The following is a 21,925-nucleotide window of genomic DNA, read 5'->3' as shown; positions in this document are numbered from 1 at the left end:
TGTGGAGGAGAGAGACCCCAGAGGGACCGAGTGTCAAGAGAAAATGCCCGAGGATGAGAGAGGGATGAGGGGATTACAGCAAGACAGAAATGCACTCAGGAGTGTGAATGAAGGATAGAACAATGGTAAAGCCTCTAAATCTCAAGGTGTCGAGTTGTTGGAAGTCAGTTCTCAGCAGGCTGAAAAGACACCCACCCATTTAGACGGGAGCTGAGCAAAGACTCCAGCATCCATGCTCCTTTGACCCTTCAACCTTGACCCCAGGCATCCCTGCCAGAGGCTCTGCTTCCCGTCTTCGTCCTCAGCTCCCTCATTTGGTGACCTCACATAGCATCTTCCTTCCAGAAAGTGACTTTCGTCCCGCTTTTGACCCCAGACCTCTGCCCGCACCCTGACCCCAGTCCCCCCAGCACCTCCCAACCCCCTTGACGCCCTGCTCCAGGCTCCCAGGTCACAGCGAGAAGGAGCTGGATCTCTTCCCAGTGAAAAATGAAGCACCAGACGGCATCTTTCTCTACTTAAGCCTAAACCAAATTAATTTGGAGAATGGTATTTGCAGTCTAACTCCTAATGACTGTACACGAATGGATTTTGTCCCACTTTCTGATGAAATAGTCTACTCTCGTAGAATATTTGTCTATGAGAAATATTTGTCTCTTGTATAAAAGTGGCAAAATGAATGAGTGTGAGACTGATGGATGCAGAGATGTAAACTAGGTAAGTGCTTTCTGCCTGGTCCAAACCCGCTTTTAATTGGAAGCACTCTGATAGATATTTCTGCACCGTCTCATTTACAGCATGAAGTAGTTCAAATAGATGGTCTCGCCCTCCCTGACTTGCTGAGGTCTTCTGATTTTGTAAGGTGAGAACGGGATGAGACAGCTCCTGCCCGGAGGAGGGTTCTTCGTGTTTGACGACTAATCCCTGCATGTGCATGAAAGGAAACATGTCACAGGCCTCAGAAGGTGGACCCTTGGACACATGGGCGCTCCCTCCTGGGGCCAGAGTCTGGGTTATTCCCAGGAGACCCGTCAGCAAGGCCAGTTTGTCCATCAGCATCCAGGGGACGCTCAAACTCCTTTAAACTTACCCAGCTGCCCAGTGAGGTCCGGGGCCTGGCCTCCCAGCCTCGGTCATGATCCGTTATTTTCTTTTGAGCCTATTTCTCATCATAAAAGTAGAACAAAATCATTTGTGGAAATTTTCAATATACACAAAAGGGGAGAAAGAAAAAGAAAGGAAATTATACAAAACATGCAGCACCCAGAGCCGATTCTCGGCATCCTTGTGTGTTTCCCACCAGTCTGAACCACATGAAAAAGTGTTAAGTTCAGTAGTGATCACGCTGTGTATGCCGTTCCACTGTGTCTACAGTTTCCGGTTGTGTCCTATCACATTAGAACACAGGCATTTAGGGCAGATGATGGAGCAGATGTCTGTGCCCATGAACATGGTGCCACTCAATGCCAGGGACGGGCTGCCAAGACGGAACGGGACTGTGGTCACTGCCTTAAGAAAATGATAAAAGATTTGCTAGACTAGGAAAAAGGAATGAGAAAAAGTTATATTTTGTAGCAAAGTACTTGACAGTCTCTCGGTGTGTCCTTTTCTACAGAACCATAGAAATGAAGGCTGGGTTTGGATCTGGAGACCAGCCATGGTTCTGGGTCGGGGAATGCTGGCCTAGCTTCCTACCTGCACCTGGGCTGTGTCCACTGCTGGCCCTAGCACCTGGCCCAGCCCACAAGACAGGTGTGGGCAATTTGAAACACCTGAGTTACCCCACGCTGCCTGACTCAGGTTCCCACCTGTGCCTGGTCTATTTCCAGGTACCTCCCAAGACTCCCACGCTGGGTTGACCTCTGTGTCCATCTCTGCACAGACACCTAATTCTGATTCTATTCCATTCTGTTCTTGAGATGTAGCAGGGTCTTCTGTGACCTGAAAGCTGCTTTATATATTAGAGGAGAAAAAAGAAGTAAAGAGCTGTTCTCAGAGGAGATACCTCAAAATTGTTTGTCCTTGACAAGCTGGGTGACTCTGTCCCGTGGCCAAATTAGACATCTCCAAAGCCACTGATCTCACTCTAAGTTTCTGGCACTTCTTTGATGTTCCTGAGAAAGCAGATAACTTCATCAGAAGGAGCTGACTCCTCCTGTGGTTTTGGCACAGTCCCCAGACTCAGGGTACTTCTGCGTCCCGAGGAGTGAAGAACCTTCGGCCAGGTTGCATGTGGTCCAGGATGCCCAGAGCACGTGCCTCTGACAGGCGCCAATAGGACCAGCCTATGATCTGCAACACAGCCTCACCTCGTGGGATGGGGGGATGTTGTGGCGAGGCGAGCATCTCCCCCATCAAAGCAGGCTTCCTGGAGATGCCAGCCATGGGGACCTGGGAGGGGGAGAACCAGGAGGACTCTGGGTGATAGAGGCAAAGCAGGGAGGGTGAAGCCTCCTCTGGCCCCAGAGAGATGGGGGGAGCTTGTCCAAGCAAACAGGGTGGATGGTTGGGTGGCAGACATGGTTTCAGAGGAGCTTCACAACGCTGGCAGGATGGAATCCAAGGACAAAAGGAGAGGTGGGGAAGCTGAGAGCTGCTCCTGTCTCCCTTGTCTGCTCCCACATGTGCTCAGCTGTGTCTGACTTTTTGTGACCCCATGGAGTATAGCCCGCCAGGCTCCTCTGTCCATGGAATTCTCCAGGCAAGAATACTGGAGTGAGTTGCTATTTCCTTCTCCAGGGGATCTTCTTGATTCAGGAATTCAACTCATGTCTCTTGCATCTCCTGCATTGGAAGGTGCTTTACCACTTTTTCCTACCTGGAAAGGCCCCTTGTCTGCTCAGTTATCCACAAACAAGGAGACGAGAAGGGAGTTATCTGGTGGAGGGGTCAGAATTAAGCTCCTGGAAGTCTTCCTAGAGTCTAGGTGCATCCTGCCCATGTGTGGTTTGGAAGGAGTGATGGAGACACCGTTCCGAGGAGGACGGGAGGTCTGAGTGGGTCAACCTGCCCATCTGGAGCCCATTTACTGGCACTGTGAACCCTTCTGACACCTCCTGCAGCTCCTGTGGCCTGTCCGGCCTTTGCCAGTGTGGTTGCAGTGAAGGAATCATCCAGAAGACATTCCCCAAGCCTTCACAAGGGCATCAGGGAGCTTCAGAAAACAACAGGCTGGCCCCTAGGGCCTGAGGATTCCTTCATCCCCACCAATGTTCTCTGGCCCCGAATTTCTCACAGAACATCCATATTTCTAAAATTCAGCCTTCCACAAATCTTAATTACCACCAAGCATTCCAAACTGATTATGCTGCTCAGACTTGGGGAAGAAAAAAAAAAGCAAAAGAATCCGCTAAATATATTTGTCTTCTCGTGTCTCAGCTTAAACCATTAAAAGTCAGTTGCTTAAGCTTCTTTTGTGATTGTGCACTGGTTTAAGAATTTTGACTGAAGTATGATTGCTATGACTCATTGGCTCCTTCGAAAAATTCATCAAAAATCTGCTTTGCCTAAATGCTGTAACTTGAACCAGTTGTTTCATTAAATTTAATTTCTCTAGGTGGGGAGTGGGGGCACACAGTCATTTGATGATTGATCGCATGAAATGGTTGAAAAGTTTCTCTCCTTGCTCCTCAGTCTTTCTTTCTCATTTGAGGATCGGATCCACACGAGCATTTCCCAGGAGGCGGGTCTGTGCCTGTGTGTACAGAGATGCTCCCATGGGCCTGACAGGCTGGGTCCGCAGCAAGAACCACACTGCTTCACCTCTTAGGTGGGGCGGTGGGGGGCAATCATTCCTCCGGACAAACAGCTCAGAGGAGGGCAGAGAGGAAGCTCTGTTCTCCCTGCCAGGACCTCAGAAGAGGATCGGTGGGTGGAAACAGGGAGCCGGGCAGCCTGAAAGCCGCCTGTCTCTGCTTGCTCCTGCTGTTTCTCTGGCAGATGCTCTCAGCTAATTCCAAGAGGTTCAGCTTGGTCCTCTGTCCTCTCTTCTCAGATGCACCAGCTTCTACAGTCTTGTGTCCCTTCTCCCAGCCCAGCCCTGGTTCACATCTGATCAAAGACAATCCCACGTGATGATTTCCTGGGAAATATCAGATAAACAAGCCCAGGCAGGGACGCTAAGGACACTATCTGGCTAAGGAGAAGGGGTGAACATTCTCCATCCCCATCAGGGTGACGTGTCAGGGGAGGGCAGGGCACAGAGGAGTGGGAGCAGATGTTAGCGGGGGCGCCTCGGGGCGTGGGGTGTGGAGAGAATGGCTGAAGGCGGCTGCTGGCGCTTCACTCACCCCAGCTCTTGACATTTCTCTGGGAACAGCGCTCCTGGCTTCTCCATAAATCCCCATGAGCAGGAGGACATGGACTCTTACCCACCTATGCACAGGTCTCTCCTGGCACTCTGCTGGTGCATTGGAGTCTACGTGGGGTAGGGAGAATCTCACATCCTGAACAAGGAGAGAAGAGCATCCCCCACTGCCAAACTGTGGGCTCCTTTCCCTCCCCTCCCCACCCCCACCCCTATGCACCACCATCCAACTAGGCTTTTCTGCACCTGTAAGATGTCTTACATCTTGGCTTCCACCTCAAGCCCCCTGCCCCATCCCAAGGTCTCCCCCATGGTTCTGGATTCCGTCTACTAAGCTCAATCCCAAACAAGCAGCCAAACCCACTGCTAGGAACCAGACCTGGCCTCTGAGCCTTCTTTGGACTTCTTTGGAATCATGACCCCATCCCAAGTTCTGCCCAGAGAACCCCAGGCCAGGTCCTTCCCTTGGTCACGGCTATCAGTCAGAACCGTCTCGAGAAGCACAGACCTTGTGAGTGGACACTGGGTACCAAGTGACCCCTCGCCTCCATGCTCCAGCTGCAAACTCCCTCCTGCCAGGCCAGCTTGACATGCCCACCCTACCTTGAGGCTGTTTGCTCAAGCCACCAACAAGGTGCCACTTGAAATGCCCAGGCTAAAAAGGGTATGAATTCCCCCTGCACCCAAAGTTGGCACTTTGGTACAGCTAGCCCATACTGTGCATTTGCACAAAAGGGAATTAAAAATAGCCTATGGAAGTTATAACCTATGATTCATGATCATTAGGAAAATTAACCAGTCTTAACTAGCTGACTGCACCAGGATCCAGGAAACACCCGAGCCCAGACAAAAGGGTTTGGAATCACGGCTCTCATGGGAAATAAGGAAAGTGTCCTGCACGTGGGGTTCCTCTCAGAAGTTACCTGTGCAGACATCACAGTCTGCATCAGCTTATTTTTTAAAGTTTCTTCCTACTAATAACATGGGATTTAATACTTCTTTTAGAAGTTGTGTTATTTACAGCTAGACCTCTGCTGTGATGTTTATACCAGTAAATCTCTCTGGCTCCTCACAGACATTGCCAAATCTCTCCACCCCCAAATAATCCAAACCCAAAAGCTGCATCAGAAATTAATAACCATGATCATAAATCAAAGTGAAGGTTTTATCCTTTCATTTTGCATACGACATCCTGACTAAATGAGTACCCCCATGCACACAGGACTTATCATAAAGGGGGGGAAAACCTTCCTTAATCAAAGGCATATTTCATCTCTGAAAAATTCATCAGAATGCATTACCGAGTGACTGTATGTCTTGAAAATCGCTCGTGAGCACATCTGGAAACTCACGGGTTTTTTTCCCCATCATTATATTCAGGAATACAAGCAGTTTCGATTTGCATGCATGAAGCAGTTTCTTCATCTCTTATCTTATGTGCCATGTGAATGAATTTCTGTGATCTATGGTCACAATTACCAGAATATGGATTAAGAGTGCCTACATTATGCAGATGGTGGCCGTGATCAAGAAGCTGCAGGAAATATAACACAGTGAGGGAACGTGCTCTGCTGTTTCTACAACGCTGATCTCTTCCTCAGAGCCCTGCCTGCTGCCTGGAGCCAGAGATCACAGGAGTACCTGAACCCAGACTTTTCTGGGCTTTAATCAGAAGTGATGCTGACAAGTTGCCCTGCTCGCACAATCTTGCACTCAGAGCCAATCACTGAGATGCCACCTTCTGACGCCTGTAGCCCATCAGGCAGACTCATCCCCCCACCCCCGGCCACCCCACTCTGCTCAGGGACTCTTCCTCTCGTCTGTAAATGACACATCTGCCTGTTTTTGCCACATCCTCCCAGGTAGATGTTAAAGTGAAAGTGAAGTCGCTCAGTGGTGTCCGACTCTTTGCGACCCCGTGGACTGTAGCCAACCAGGCTCCTCCGTCCATGGGATTCTCCAGGCAAGAGTACTAGAGTGGGTTGCCATTTCCTTCTCCAGGGGATCTTCCCAACCCAAGGATTGAACCTGGGTCTCCCACATCACGAGCAGACGCTTTAACCTCTGAGCCACCAGGGAAGCCCAGATGTTAAGTGCATCCATTTCTTATATTTTGGCTAAAATGGGGGACCAATGTCTCTAGGAAGGGCTTTCATCATTATAATCATGCCATTCTACCTGTTCATAGCATCCAAGTTAGTGAGCCAGACAAATGGTGAAATATACAGAAAAGCGCTTTGTGTGCATTGATATCAGGCATGTGGAAGCTTATATTTATCACCACCATTTTCCAAAAGCAGGTTGCTGGTGTGCACGATGGCTGTCAGAAGTAGGCAACATCCTTGCCTCCTGGGTGAGAGGCACTGGAGAACTCTAAAGATGAAGATACTTCAGTTCATCCCATGACACCAGTTGAGATAGCTTGGAGAAATCCTGAGACTCAGTTTCCTCAACTCTAAAATAGAAACTACAATATCGCTTACAGTATTCATTTCCTAAGATTACTGTAACAAAGTTCCACAAATCAGGGAGCTTAGAACCACAGAAAGTTATCATCCCACAGCTCTGGAGGCTGAAGTCCAAAATCCAGGTGCTGGCGGGGCTGGGTTCCCTCTGAAATCTAAAGGAAGGATCCTTTCTGGCTTCTTCCAGCTTTTTGTGCCTGCAGACTTTGCTTAGCTTGTGGCAGCATCATTCTGGTCCTCCCGTCCATCATAGCATCCTCCCTGTGGCTCTCTCCACACTCTGTGCGAGTCTGTCTCTGGGTCCAGATATCTCTTTTTCACAAGGACTGCAGTCATATAAGCCACCTGGATCAGGGCTCACCATTTGAACTTGGCTACCTCTATGAAGACCCTATTTCCAAATTAAGTCATATTCGGAGGTGCAGGGGTTAGGTCTCAGAGGTGCCCTTTGCAGGGGACACAGTTCAGCCCACAACCTGATAAGCTGTAGTGAGACACAGGCAGAGCCAATTCTGTTTCCCACGTTAATGGCAGTCAGTGTCAGTCATGCCCACCTCTTCATCCCAGCCCCCGGGGACAGGCATGCTGGGCACAGCATACAGTGCGGTCTCAGTTAACTGAGGGGACTTGCTTAGGGTGCAAGCTCTAGTGAGTAGGACATTATGAAAATGAGCTGCAAGCATTACAGTGGGTCCCTGGACAAGTCATGCAAATTGCCCGTGATATGCTTCTAGATAATCCTGGCAGCTCAGGAAGCTGCCCCAAATAAGGCATAATAGGAGTCAAGTGAGCTTCTAAACTCGGCGCAAAACCTGCTGTCTTCCAAAATCATGGGCAACTATTTCCTCTGAAAAGATGGAGATGGTTCATTGTTTTTCAAGGAAATATGAAAGGGAGAAGAAGAATGAATTAAACGTAACTGTTAAAAATGCTGTTGGGATAAATGTCAAACCCGTAATGAATGCTTTGAGCAAAGACTGGCTACAAAGCACCTTTGTCACAGAGAAAACAAGTGAAGCATCTGGACCGAGGGTCAAGATCGCAGGGTTTCAACATGGTTCTGGCAGTTCTGTCTCAGCCTGCCTACACTCAGGACTCTTTTAAAGAATTGTCAATAAACAATACGACGTTTCTAGCCCTCAGGGACCTGTGTCCAGGCTTTGACTGAGGACCCAGCCAGGCTGCAGGGTAAGCAGTGTGCACGCTCAGTGGATTCCAAGATTTATTCATGCCTTTGTTGCTGTTCAGTTGCTGAGTCATGTCCAGCTCTATGACCTCATGGACTGCAGCAGGCCAGGCATCCCTGTCCTTCACTATCTCTCGGTGTTTGCTCAAACTCATGTCCAATGAGTCGGTGATGCCATCCAACCATCTCATCCTCTGTCATCCCCTTCTCCTCATGTCTTCAATATTTCCCAGCACCAGGGGCTTTTCCAATGAGTCAGTTCTTCACATCAGGTGGCCAAAGGATTGGAGCTTCAGCTTCAGCATCAGTCCTTCCAATTAATATTCTGGATTGATTTTCTGATCTGTATTAAACACGGTTGCATGAATCTGGGCAAATCAAGCTCTAATTTCACATGGTATAAAATAGGACCTTATAATTAAAATGGCTTTGGGCAGCGCTGACTGCCCACCCTCCTGCCTGGGAAAGCTTCAGACAAGCTCCTCGTACATGGGCCTCATAGCTGTACCGTCATGAGTTGGGAGTCAGTGGGGAACCCAGTCCTGCTGGGTAACTATTGCCAGAGATCAGAGTGTGATATCAACTTGTCTTAACTCCAATCTTCATTCCAGCAGAACTTCTCCAAAAAATGTCATGGTAGAGGGCAATGGAAGGGTACATTTGGCAATGATTTCCTCTTGCTGGCTTCACTGAGAAATCATACAGCATCAAAATGGTGTTATGGGAATATTACTTAGGTTTTTTCCCCCTTTGGCCATGATGAGAATCCTACCACAAAAAAATTCCCAGCTAAAAACTTACTCCAGTGTTCTGTATGGAACAAAACTTTGGGAAACCCACTCATTCTTAACGTTTTCCTAATCTCCCGTCCCTTCAGTTTCCTTCTACAGGAAAATTTTGGTTGAAAGTCTCAGTTCCCCAAAACAGACATGCCACATGACCATCTGATAAACTCTCCGAGATACCTGAGTCTGCCCTCAACCCATAACACCAGTTTTGGTGCACTTTCAAAGACAATTATCCACATCCACCGCAACTCTTATCCACATTCCTGTTGCAAAAGGGCACAAAGTCCATCTAGGCTTCCATGGGTTCCAGAGTTTTCTGCGTGAGGTGTGTCTTATCGTCTCGTTCCCTTCGCTGCCATGGATTTGCACCATCAGACTCTCTGCATATGCACAGTGGGGTCAGAAGAAAGAACCTTGAGCTCTTGAGGACGCTGTGTGTTCTTAAGTGTTCAAATCACTTAAGAAGCCTGATGTAAGAAATGGCAGTGCACACACAGGCACACACATGTACAGTCACACACACGCGTGCACGCACATGCACACACACACACACACACACACACCAGGAGACATTTTGCCTCCGTAAGGGACTCATTTGTTTTCTTTTCAAGAACACTGAGATCTGATAACCGATTCATGTTTGTGTTTTTGCTTTGGCTATTAGGACCATCAGATCCAAATTTGCACCTTCTTCAATCAGGCTAATACCTTTGGGTCTATATTGTTTTTCTGCCACCTTGATTCTCCCCAACTGTGATGTCCCCAGTCCTAGCGCATACTTTTGTATTCATTTTCCCCTGATTCACAAATCCATTTTGCAAACATCACCTAAAATCATTTGGGGGAAAAGGTAGGTAAGTAAATAAATCTATCGTTGATACATTGGTAACAAATGAGCTCGCAGAGTTAGTATATCTTTAACCCAAGTTGTAGCTCCGTTGACAAAACATACGTTTCCATGTGTGAACTTAGGAAATTGGGCATTGGCTCCAATGGTGGTCGTTCTTCTGAAGCCAAAATTAGAACAAAATAAGGACTTCCTTGTTGGCTCAGACGGTAAAGAATCTGCCTGCAATAGAGGAGACCGTGGGTTCAATCTGTGTCGGGAAGAACCCCTGGAAAAGGGAATGGCTACCCACTCCAGTATTCTTGCCAGAGTTCCATTGACTGACATGCCTGGCGGGCTACAGTTCATGGCATCACAAAATAGTCAGATACGACTGAGCAACTAACACATTCTCAAAAGCTAAGGAAGCCCGATCTCCTCTAGACAAGAACCCTTGCTCCTCTAGGTCCTGCTCCCTCATATCCCAGTCCCTCCTGCCTCTGCACCCTCCCTCTCTCTGGGCTCTTCACTCATGGCATCTAAACTTGCTCACTTTTCGACAGAGTGAAAAATAAATGTGAGCCATGTCCTTCCACCCTCTCTATTCCCCTGTTTGGAGGGTTGGCTCTATTCCGTGGATGGGCATCCAAGACTGTCAGCATCTCAGAGCTGGACTGAGCCCTCCTGGTTCCACAGGAGACCCTGTGGGGGTCCCTGTCTGCTGATGCCCAGATTGGCACAGAGTGAATGGAGGGCCATTTGTGATTTGATGCACAGCATCCTCAAGAGCTCAAGGCTCCATTCTCTCTTCAAACGTTGGAGAACTGTAATCAATGGAAGGCTGGATTCTATGTGTACTGCTCAGCTCTAGAGGTCAGGGAATGGATTTTACAGGGCATCTCATGTCTTAGGGGTGGTAGAGACCTCAGATGTGATCAAGACCAGCCCTGCCCGGCAGGGCTCCCCTCCACCCCACACCTGCAAGCAACCAGTCCCAGCATCTGCCCGTCTCCCCAGACACTGGGCTGAGCACCCTCACCATGCCCTCCCCGGGCTGGGCTGCACCCACGAGTGCTCCCAAGCCCGTTGGCAGGATTGATTATGAAGAGGACACAGCCTCAGTTTAAGGGAACTGAGACGAGCCTAGCCATGTGTCCCCGTGGGAATCTGTTGTGTGCATTTTGCAGAGTGATGTATGTGGATCACTACTGGTTAAGCCCACCATCTCTTTTCCATCCAACTTCCTCTTCATTCTCCTGCAGCTGGTGGAGGAGTGGGCCCAGGGAATTTGAAGATCCATATCAGGGCAAGTTGAGCTGGGAAACTGATTAGTTCCAGGTCTTGGGGTAGCTGCCTGTGGGTTGGATCCAGTTCCATGTACAGTTATGCTGTTGGTCACCATCCAGGTTTAGGTACAGCTTCTGTGACTCCTCCTATCACCCACTAGCTGCATATGGAACATGCTAACATCTGGGTTGCAGCAAACTGAGCACCAGTGTCACCAACACAGAGAATCCCGAGGGCTAGAAATGCAGAAATGCCCTGAAATTGAATAGGAAGGAATTCCAACAACTACTTTTCCAAGCTCAACAATTCTCCAGTTTACCTGAGTTTCTAGCATTTGTCCCCTAATGTCCCATCACCAACAACAGGTTGCAGAGCTGAAAGACACGTACCCAGAGCAAATATAAAACTAATTTTGACCAACACTGCCAAAGGAAGGACTGAGTTGACTGCTAGTCTCTCTGTAAAAAGCAATAATTCAGAATTATTATTGAATACAGAAGTGATTAAAGAATATGCAGCCAAATGGAAGGGGATTGTATGATAGAGTGAGGGTAGGCAGTTAATAAAATATATTAACTGTAATTCCAAGAGTCATAAAGCAAGTTGCTTTCTTGGATTTTGTAACTTATGTATTATGTATCAGCTTTTCAAAATTTGTGATTTGCCATTGGAGAAGGAAATGGCAATCCACTCCAGTACTCTTGCCTGGAAAATTCCATGGACGGAGGAGCCTGGTAGGCTATAGTCTATGGGGTCGCAAAGAGTCGGACATGACTGAGAGACTTCACTCACTCACTCATGATTTCTTTTCAAGTGTAAATGAATACTTACCTAACTTGCAATCATGTTTCCTCTTTCTTGCAGAGAACCATGAGGGTTTAACAGACACGAAGCTTACATCCTCCCCTGACATCAGGGTGTGGGGTCAGGACTCACTCCAACAGCCCAAGCCCAGCATCCTTGAGGAACCACCTGGGGCTGGGGCCGTCCAGCTGCCGCCCTTCAGCTCAGGCTCCCCTGCCTGTGCCTGTGACTGTTCAGCCTGCAGCCCGTGCTCTCCCTGGGATGAGGTGCTGCTCTGAGGCTCAGCTTCTGTAGCAGGCTCTGACACCAGCCTATACTTGCCAAGTCCCGGTCCCCAGGAGTGGGTTGTTCAGCCTCTCAGTTGTGTCCGACTCTTTGCAGTCCCATGGACTGCAGCATGCCAGGCTTCCCTGTCCTCCACTATCTCCCAGGGTTTGCTCAAATTCATGTCCACTGAGTTGGTGATGCCATCCAACCATCTCATCCTCTGCCACCCTCTTCTGCTTTTGCCCTCAGTCTTTCCCAGCATCAGGGGCTTTTCCAATCAATTGGCTCTTTGCATCAGGTGGTCAAAAGATTGGAGCTTCAGCGTCAGCATCAGTGTTTCCAATGAATAATCAGGGTTGATTTCCTTTAGGATTGACTGGTTTGGTCTCCTTGCAGTCCAAGGGACTCTCAAGAGTCCTCTCCAGCACTACAATTCAAAAGCATGAATTCTTCCATGCTCAGCCTTTTTTATGGTCCAGCTCTCACATCTGTGGATGACTACTGGAAAAACCATTGTTGTTGTTCAGTCGCTAACTCATGTCCAGCTCTTTGAGATCTCATGAATTGCAGCACGACAGGCTTTGCCTCAGCCTTCACCATCCAGCCTTCACCATCTCCTGGAGTTTGCTCAAACTCATGTCCATTGAGTAGGTGATGCCATCCAACCATCTCATCCTCTGTCGTCTCCTTCTCCTGCCTTCAGTCCTCCCCAGCATCAGGGTCTTTTCCAATGAGTTGGCTCTTCACATCAGGTGACCAAAGTATTGAAGCTTCAGCTTCAACATCTGACCTTCCAGTGCATAGTCAGGGTTTATTTCCTTTAGGATGGACTGGTTTGATCTTGCAGCCCAAGGGACTCCCAAGAGAGCTTCAGGGCTGGGAGCTCTTCCTAAAACCAGGCAGACTTTTCCTGGGTCAGGACGAGCGCTCCCAGGGAGAGGCTGCTGTGACATCTGCAGTGAGCCTCCAGCTGCTGAGGCCCTCCCCCTTAGATGGGACCCCCTTGAATATGAAAGAAACTTAGCTGTCCTCCCCATGCCTCCCCTTCCCCCGCCCAGCACCAGCATTTGTTTCCTCAGGGCTCCTGCTTTCCTGGATTATAGTGCATGATTTAATCCCCGTGGAGCTTCGGGCACAGTGCCCAGGATGCCGTGAGCATTCAAGACAGTTACCGGGAGTTGTGGTTGCCCTTGTCACTGTTTTCATTAATAAGAAATATTAACATTATTAATAATAATGCCCAGAGTGCCATCAGTGTCATCTAAATGATGGATGGAAGTATTTCACTGTGGAGTATAAATGATAGAACCCTTTGGAAAGCTGGGGTTACCCGCTAATTTGAGAGCCATCAGCCCCTTTTTGGAGTACCCATTAATCCCGTCCCCATCCAGGGTGATGCCCCAGCTTACAAATCCAGAGGAGATCATGAGAAACTTTCCCCAAAATGTTGTTTCGATCCAGATATATTATGTCTACAGATGGCTTCAGCTGTGTGAGCCCGAGTTCCCTGTCAAAACAAGGAAATGAAAGTAATCTTCCCCGATTGGCCCTTATTGAACTCCCACTGGCTTCAAACAACCGTCTTCCCTTTCCAGAGGCTAATAAACCATCCACTTGAAAGTCATTTCTAAATTCTTGCCATTTGTCCAGCTCATAAGTCTGAGGTTGAAGGAGATGTTCCATATTCCTCCTTTTATAGAAAGTGTCAGTTATGCTGGAGCCTTCACATGGGCCATAGGCTTAACAGAAGCAATGACCCCACGGGTATAAGTGGCTAAAACTGGACCAGCACTATCTCTCCATCCTAATGATTTGCTTATTTTCCAAGGAGAATTCTGTCTCCATCTTAAACTGCTAGAAGAGTGAGGGGCATGAATTTTCATCAGAGTGATGGTTTTTTTTTAATTTTTCTTGGACTTGGTTTTCTAAAAGACTTGGGGCTTATATTTGAATCTATCTGCTCCTGATACCCTGAGGAAATGCAGTACCTGCTAAATAGGAAAAGTTCACCCTCAGGTTCTTGGCTTCATCCCTGTTGTCCAGGACTTGATGAGCTGGAGACACTGTGCTTCTCTGACTGCTACCACGGCTGACCCAGAGCAAGGCTGAGCTGGGTTCTGGTGGAGTGGAGGCCACAGTGGGAAGGGCTGGTAGGAAAAGTGAGGTCACATGATTTAGATTGTGACATCATCCTGGATAACAAGAGGTCACAGCTGTTCAAACAGAGTGAGCCATTTGGGATGTATGGTCCTTGACCCAAACCAGCCAGCCAGCTTGAGCGCCAGCCCTGAGGCCCTTGCCGAATTTCCCAAGAAAGAGCCTCTCTACCTGTTGTAAACCTGGAGCTTCCATCCTTGGGAGACGCTGTCTGAGATGGAAACCAACACAGATGAAAGCAGAACCAAGAGATGGAAACCAGCTTCTGACAACGTTGCCTGAATATCTGGAACGAGTTTCCCCTAAAGCTAGATTCAGCTCCCATTGGGACTTGTAGTTCTATTAAGCCAATGAATTTGTTTTTTCTGAGGCCAACTTGAACTATATTTCTGTCTATTGCAAGTAAAAGAATCTTACCCGATTGTTTGCAGAACCAGAGGGCTTATAAAGGGGTTGGACGGGCCATGGATCAAAAGCATTGTGGCAGACGCCACTGATACATCAAATGTCCGCAGTTCTTGGTTTTCCAGGCACTTATTAGGGTTACATTTCTTTTTTTTTCTACTTCCTTTGAAGTTAGCTGTGGCCATATGACTTGCTTTGGCAAATGAAATGTGGTCAGAGAAGGTCATTTCACCTCCAGGGAGAAGCTTTAGGAACAAATATGTTATTTCAACATACCCTTTTCCTACCTTGCCAATCATGGAAACATCAAGATGGAGCCTCGTTCATCCTCGGTCTGTGAGACAGAGAGAAGCCCATGTCCCAACCAATCAGTGATGGACATGTAGCCTGAGTGAAGGGGACAAACAAACAAAAGCAAAGTTTTTTAATCCACTGACACTTTGGGCTCATTTGTTACTGCAATGTAGTTTTCTGCTTCTGACTGATACAAACATCTGGCCTGTGGGCGTAGCAGTGAGTGTCCTGGCAAGAACCAGGCATGGTGGGGATTGTGGGTGAGCAGCTGGCTGTTATCTGGGTCTCCCAAGTGAGGGGAGAAACTGGTATGAGGATTTTGAAGATTGTTCTGACTTTTTTATTTTTTATTTTTTTTAATTTTATTTTATTTTTAAACTTTACATAATTGTATTAGTTTTGACTTTTTTAAAAAAAATGCAGGACATGAGAGTTGAAACTTACCTTTCATTTGGGGCAAAACGAGGACTGCGGTGCAGGAGACAGCACCTCAGGTAGCTCTGAGACTGCTCCAAAGAGGAGAGGGGAAGGTCAGTGTGTGTGTGATTCTGGTGAAGGGGTGGGGAGGACCTGCATTCAAGCACATATTTTTGCTTTAGGTTGCTGCTTCAGTGTTTTTCTAGGTACGAGCTGAAGCTAGAATTGGGCTCATAAAATCAGCCCCTGAAAATATCTAACTACTTGAAGACCTACTCTGCCAACTTTTTCCCCAAGTACAAGTGTCTCATTTCTGCTTTCCACCCCGAACTCCCTTCAGGGAGTGTTGAAGGTCAACAGCCGCAGCAGCATGCGGTTTAATCCTTGTAGAGGTAGATGGCAAGTGCCAATTTGTAGTTGACAATCGGAAGGCCCAGAGGACCATTAGACAAGGAATGTGAACACTGTTTAAATAAAGAGGTAAGGAAACGGTGGGAGGGAAGACTTAGCTTGGGCAGAAGCCAGGAAACATTGGGCAGTACTTGTGAGGAATAGCAGCCAAAGGAGATAAGAGAAAGGGAATTTGAGAGAAAGCATGGAAGTGATCACACCCAGAAGATAGAACTGAGCTGGCTAATGAAACTAAAGTTGAAATTTACCTATCTGGATTGGTTTTGAGTCAGATTCTCACCTCACTGACAGACATTGAACTGGGGCTCCTTGGTAACTCTGAAGAAGCTCTTAAAAAGAGACAGATGGTAATCCCAAGGGTGTGGTCATTGGGATCAGACCTTATTCATCTTGTCCCACCGGGTGGTGTGGGATCCTGATTAGATAAGAGAGTTTCAAATGCTATCAAAGCACAAAATAATGTGTTTTCTTTTGAGTGGGAGATTCTGAAATAGCTTGTTGTTTTAATGATCTGTTGCTATACATACAGCAAATGACCTCAAAACTGTGGTTTAAAACAATAGACATTTATTATGTTATAGTTTCTGTGGGTCAGGAATTTGGAAGTAGACCAGCTGGGTGCTTGTGGCTCAGAGTCTCTCATGAGATTAGGGTCAAGGTATCAGCTGGGCCTACAGTCATCTAAGGGCCGACTGGGCCTAAGGATCCACTTCCGAGGTGGCTCACTCACAAGGCTATGGGCAGGAGATCTCAGTTTCTTACCCATGGGCTTCTCCATAGGGCTGTTTGAACATCCTTACGGCATGGCAGTTGGCTTCCGCGAGAGCCAATGAACCACGGGGGAGAGCAAGAAAGAGGTCACAATGCCTTGCATAACCTAGTCTGGCCTTCCCTGGTGCCTCAGTGGTAAAGAATCTGCCTGCCAATGCAGAAGACACAGGAGATACCGGTTCAATCCCTGAGTTGGAAAGAGTCCCTGGAGAAGGAAATGGCAACCCACTCCAGTATCCTTGCCTGAAGAATTCCATGTACAGAGGAGCCTGGCGTGCTGCAGTCCTGGGGTTGCAAAGAGTATGACACAACTGAGAGATTGAGCATAAAGAGAAACATATTCTACAAGTCCTGGGTTGAGAGCTGGACTGCTTATACCTACGACTGAGACTTGATCTCCCCCACACTCTCTGCCCAGAGTCCTCTGTAATTCCCAGACAAGTGCTCTATTTCTTCAAAGAGAGCCAATAATTTTTGCCAAGCAGTTGCATTTGACACTTAATTACCACATGTTCCTCAAAAAAAAAAAAAAAGAATCACCAGTTTTGGGGGCTTTCTCAGTATTGAGAATTCAGAAAGTGTTTGTTCAGTGAACGTGTCAATGGATGGATGAGGTGGACTTTATCTGAAAAATCTGGATCTCACCGGCCAACCTTCTTAGTGGAAACTCCGGCTCTGACAACATAGGTCTCAGAATGACAGAGTCAAAAGAGTTATTAACAATACCTGTAGCCAAATAGTCATAGATATCAAGTACATGGCTTAAGGCATGGGTGATTGCAAAACTTCCAAATATTTAAAAAATTTTTATCACTTTTAAAATCCACTACCTCAGTTACCAAGGGTGTGTGCATAGTATTTCTGTTCTTTGGGGAGTTGCTCTTACTGGCCATGATTTCAACTTCTGGCCACTGGCTTTGGAGAATTGCATGACTCCATTCCTAAGCCAGTAAAGCATGTCTGTACCCAGAATCTTAAAGCTGCACAGATTCCAGGAAACAATTGCTTTAGAACTCCTAACAATAAATAATGATGAAACAAATAATATAACAGACGTGGGAAATGGAAGAAATGTTATTGCCCCATAACCCATAAGCAATTGCGTCTACATGATATTTCTATGGCAGCCCATGCACTTCATGATTGTTTTAACACATGAACTAGTAAAGGGGCCGTTCCTTACTGAGCACAAGGCTCGTTCGGCTTTCTTACAACTCACACGCTTCCAGGACATACAGGACCCATGGCAACTGATCAAATGGAAAGAGGAGAAGTGAGAAATGTGGTTAAACTACTAAAGCGTTGCATCCTTTCTTCCTTATAGAGCAAATAGCCCAGTTACCCTCAGTTTAGGCCCTTGTTTTGCTAAATAGACAAAATCGGTCCTTTCGCTCTGCAGAGTAACTCCTGGGTACATCGTTTCAAAGAGCATCATCTCAAAGCAGGAAAATCAAAGTGTTCGCTGCTCAGTTGTGTCCGACTCTTTGTGACCCCATGGACTGTAACCTGCCAGGCTCCTCTGTCTATGGGATCCTCCAGGCAAGAATACTGGAGTAGGTAGCCATTCCCTCCTTTAGGGGATCATCCCAACCAAGGGATCAAATCTGGGTCTCCTGCATTGAAGGCAGATTCTTTACCAGCTGAACCTCCAGGGAAGCCCTTTAAAGCTGGAAGGTAGGAAAAAACCTTGGCCAAGCAGATGGCTGGGGACCACGGTTCTGGTTAACTGAATCTGCTGGTTAACTCTAGTCTCTTGACTTCCAAACACCCCCCCGCCCCATGCTCTTCTCACCCCTGCATTTACTAAAACACAGCTGAGATCATCTCACTGGCTTGCCCACTGCCTTTTGGGTTTTGTTTTCTAATGTGTTTGAACATTAACTGCAAAGTGTTTTTGTGTCTTCCAAAGAAAAGCAAACTGAGCAGAGCTGACGCTGTGGAACGAGGAGCCTGCTGGGAGTTTCAGCTGACTTTTTGAAAAATTGGAATAGAGTTGCTTTACGATGTTGTGTTCGTTTCAGGTGTACGGATACAGTGGTCCGGTTACACTTTTGCATTTTGGTTCAGACTTTTTTGACACCCTCATGTCACCCCAGCTTGTTCTCACCCCAGCCCTGTGAGGAGAGGAGGTTACTTTATCTCCTCCATTTTTCATCTGAGCCGTACTCTGACAACCGGATAAAAGGGGTTTGAGCCTTTCTTGGGGAGGGATGAAAGACAGCTGGATATTTTCAGCTCAGTGATAAAATCGGAGCTGCATGCTGGGGTCTAGTAAGCTGCTAGTTGTGCTTATGATGGTGGGAGAGACAGAGGAGGGAGAGAAGCCAGAGGAGAGAACAAGTGGACTATCTGGAAGCTATGAGGCTTCCCTTGTGGCTCAGCTGGGAAAGAATCCGCCTGTTGTGCAGGAAACCTGGGTTCGATCCCTGGGTTGGGAAGATCCACCGGAGAAGGGAAAGGCTACCCACTCCAGTATTCTGGCCTAGAGAGTCCCATGGACTCTATAGTCCATGAGGTTGCAAAGAGTAGGATATGACTGAGTGACTTTCACTTTCACCTATTAGGAACGACATCATAATTTGGGAATGGTTCACTTTCACTTTCAACTATTAGGAAAGAGGTCATAATTTGGGAATGGTGATGGGGAAAGCAGATGCAAGGAATTTTCTAGAAATCGCTTTGACTTTCCAGAAGTGGCACCTTTTAAAGTGGTGGATGAGGACTCTAGAGAACAGTTAAATCCCAGTGAAGCCCCCAGAGGCACATTGTGCCACCTACAGCACGATGAATCAGTGGAAGAGGAGCCCTTAGAATGAAGGAAGGATGCTGACCTCGTTTTGATGTGCTGAGGGGCAGCGGCTGCGGACCAGCCAAGTTCTTTGGCTATTTGCGCCATCACTTCAGTCTTGTCTGACTCCTTGTGACCCCATGGACTGTAGCGCAATAGACTCCTCTGTCCTTGTGACCCCATGGACTGTAGCGCAATAGACTCCTCTGTCAATGAGATTCTCTAGGCAAGAATACTGGAATGTGTTGCCATTTCCTCCTCCAGGGGATCTTCCTGATCCAGGGATCGAACCCATATCTCTTACGTCTTCTGCATTGGCAGGCGGGTTCCTTACCAGTAGCACCTATTTAAGTCACCTCAAATCTGAGTGCAGATTGAGAGCCTCCCAGATGGAGATTCAGATTTGAACAGTAACACACAGCTGATGCCATTGCAAGAGATAGAGCGTGGAGGAAGGGAGGACAGAGAAAAGAGGAAACACTAGCAAAGACAGAACCTAGAGCTCCCAGGGTGTCTGTGGGGACCTTTTTTCTACGATCTGAACAGAAAACTAGTTATCTCAGAAAGCTTACTAAAATAAATCTTGGAAGTAGAACTTCAGTTTTGGATAGAATTTTCGTTTTGATAGAAACATGATATATACAATGTAGAACATGTAACTTTCAAAATTTTTATAATAATTAATGCCAGGAATATTTGGTCACCGTTACATCGTAAGAACAAAAGAACATAATCTACGCCTGATTGTGTGTGTGTGTGTGTGTGTGTGTGTGTGGTGTGCACAGATGTATGGAAATAATGTGTAACGAGAAGGGCCATGTTCTCTGTGAGCCAGGTGTCTGTGGTTGAAACAAGTGGGCACCTGCCCCTTAAAGGTCCCACCACTGAGCCCACGGCTGTTATGATTGCTGCGCCTGTGGACTTTGCGGTAAGAAAGGAATGTTAGTTGAAGGCTGCCCCTCCCTGTGAGAGTCAGAAGCAGACATGGGCTTCCCCTCCCCAACCAGAGGGCGATTTCCCAGTTACCGTGGCAACATCAGGGAGATCTGTCAACATGAGATGCTTTCTCATGTCCACCTGGTCCTTTGGCATTTTAACCAAAAGAAGTTTTACTTCTTAAAAATGTATCATAAGCCAAAAAAGAGAAAAAATAGATAAGTCAGACCATATTAAAAATTTTTTTAAGCTTCTGTGTATCAGAGGACACAATCAACAGTGTGGAAAAGCAGCTTATGGGATAGGAGACAGTATTTGCAAATCATGTGTTTGATAGGGGTTAATATCCAGAATATGTAAAGAGCTCCAACAACCCAATAACAACAAGAAAAGTACCTGATTAAAAATGGATAAAGGACTTGAATAGATGTTTCTCCAGAGAAGATATATCAGTTGACCAGTGAGCACATGAAAAGAGGCAAGATCAGTATCACTAATCATTAGGGAAATGCAAATTAAAACCACAGTGAGATATCACTCTATGCCTATTTGCATGTCCTCTATCAAAGACAGAGAACAGGTACTGGTGAGCACAGGGAGGAACAAACCCCTGTGCGCTGTTGGTGGGATTGTAAACTGGTTCAGGCACTTTGGAAAATGATATAAAAGTTCCTAAAAAATTAAAATAGAACTACCGTATTATCCAGCCATTCCATTTCTGGGTATGTACCCCCAAAGAATTAAAAGCAGGGTCTCCAAGAGATAATCACACACTGTGTTCATAGTAGCACTACTCACAGCAGCCAAAAAGTGGAATCAACTGACGTGTCCAGCAGCAGAAGAAGGAATAAGCAAAGTGTGGTCTCTAAATATGATGAAATATTGCTCAGCATTGAAAAGAAGGAAATTCTGACACAGGCTACAACATGGATGAACCTTGAGAGCACTCTTCTAAGTGAAATAAACCAGTCTCATGATTCCACCTACATGAGGTGTCTGGAGGGGTCAAATTCATAGAGACAGAAAGTAGATGGTGGTTGCCAGGGCATGGGGAGTCAGTGGTTAACCAGGGCAGCTTCAGTTTGGGAAGATAAGAAAGTTCTGGAGATGGATGTCCGTGATCACTGCACACAATGTGAATGTCCTTAACACAACTGAAACTCACACTTAAAAATGACTGTGTGTTTTTACCAGTTAAAGCTTTCTTAATCTAAAATTAACGTATGATAAGTCATCAGTTCTTCCCTTTGCCTTTTGGTATCCTTTCTGTATGTAGAGAATCCACCTGTAATGCAGGAGGCCTGGGTTCAGTCCCTGGGTCAGGTCGGGAAGATCGCCCTGGAGAAGAGAATGGCAACCCACTCCAGTGTTCTTACCTGGAGAACCCCATGGACAAAGGAGCCTGGTGAGCTAAGGGGTCACAAAGAGTTGTACAAGATTGAGTGACTAACACTTTCAGTTTTCACTGTATGTAGACTTCTGGATAAATATGGAAAGGTAGTTCCTATTAATGAAAGGGAAGGTTGTGTTTAAGTCCACAGACAGGCTTCTTCCATGGAGTGAGGCAAAGTTCCTTTAGAAGCAACATGTCTCACATTCATAATTTGTAAATGATTTGTTTCCTGGTGGCTCAGATGGTAAAGAATCTGCCTGCATTGTGGGAGACACAGGTTAAGTCCTTGGATTGGGAAGATTCCCTGGAGAAGGGCATGGCAACCTGCTCCAGTATTCTTGCCTGGAGAATGCCATGGACAGAAGAGCCTGGCAGGCTACAGTCCACTGGGCTGCGAAGAACAAATGTCACACTCTTGAGTGAT

At 47.0% G+C, this 21,925-nt stretch overlaps 1 long non-coding RNA gene across 1 annotated transcript; it reads right to left on the bottom strand.

Annotated features, from left to right (window-relative positions):
• Positions 1-663: 663 nt before the first annotated feature.
• Positions 664-14,096, bottom strand: LOC132344955 (uncharacterized). Its single transcript, XR_009494039.1, has 3 exons — positions 13,918-14,096; positions 1,091-13,436; positions 664-924 (listed from the first exon to the last, which is right to left on the bottom strand). It is a non-coding gene; the product is annotated as an uncharacterized lncRNA (long non-coding RNA).
• Between the last annotated feature and the right edge of the window lie 7,829 nt (positions 14,097-21,925).

The sequence above is a fragment of the Bos taurus genome, chromosome 3 (assembly GCF_002263795.3).
Source record: "Bos taurus isolate L1 Dominette 01449 registration number 42190680 breed Hereford chromosome 3, ARS-UCD2.0, whole genome shotgun sequence".
NCBI lineage: Eukaryota > Metazoa > Chordata > Mammalia > Artiodactyla > Bovidae > Bos > Bos taurus.
The sequence above is the reverse complement of the archived record's forward strand: the minus strand, read 5'-3'. Positions and strand labels throughout refer to the sequence as shown.